Raw genomic sequence first — 945 nt, 5'->3', positions numbered from 1 at the left:
CTCTACCTCCTCGTGTCGTCGTCGCATCTNAGTATATATATATATATATATATATATATATGTGTATAATAATAAAAACTGAAACGTAAATTTTAATATTGGAAAATCTTGAACTTATCGAAAGTGATATAAAATATCGAGCACATCGGTGCATTTTTGTTAAGTCAGAGTAACAGCTGGGCAGTTCACTTCCTATAGGAAAAAGTAAGTTTCGGCATTTGCACTAATAAGATTATTCGCTGATTTTAATCTTAAAGTTCGTCGATAGCTATTTCAAACACTGGAAATCCGCTATTACTCGCCTTTAATCTTGTTATCCTTGTAAAGTTTGACGATATCATTACTTAATTAAAGAGAATAGAATTTCCTGCCTAAGCGATTTCGCAATTTGCAAACTATGATCCGCAATTGCCGATTGTAAGTTATTAATTAAAAGAAAAAGCATCCGTCGTATTTCGATCCAGGAGCAGTTTTTAAATTCAATGAATTCAATAAATTCATTACCGAGCTAGAATCCTTTCTCTCTTAACGGTGACAGTAAGAGAAAAAAAAAAGAAGAAAAATAGAACTGCATGTAGTGCATTATTACATGAGCATGTAATGAATTATTACATAGAAAAAGTTTGAACTACGTTTTTTTTCATTGTCACGCGTTCTCATTTCCATTACTGCGCGTCGACGCGACTAAATGAAAATTATAATCTGGAACATTGAACGAGCTCGACTATCACTATATTTTTGCGAGAATACATGAATTTTTTGTGATGTGAAAAACTACCAGTCCTTTTAAATGTTCTTACGAAAAATCTAAATCCTATCATTCTTCATTCCTTTGTGTAAAAATGTGCAATGAAACACGCAATGCAATTATAGAAAACGTATATGAAAGAGAGAGAGAGAGAGAGAGAGAGAGAGAGAGAGAGAGAGAGAGAGAGAGAGAGAGAG

General features: G+C 33.1%; 1 protein-coding gene across 1 annotated transcript in view; it reads left to right on the top strand.

Moving 5' to 3' along the window:
* Positions 1-945, top strand: part of LOC105624415 — a gene marked incomplete at its 3' end in the record, with an annotated part of 11,288 nt that overhangs the window by 9,451 nt on the left and 892 nt on the right. The gene's annotated exons all lie outside the window — the stretch shown is intronic.

This window comes from Atta cephalotes (assembly GCF_000143395.1).
Source record: "Atta cephalotes unplaced genomic scaffold scaffold00077, whole genome shotgun sequence".
Lineage (NCBI taxonomy): Eukaryota > Metazoa > Arthropoda > Insecta > Hymenoptera > Formicidae > Atta > Atta cephalotes.
Note: the sequence above shows the minus strand (reverse complement) of the source record. Positions and strands in the feature narration are given on the sequence as shown.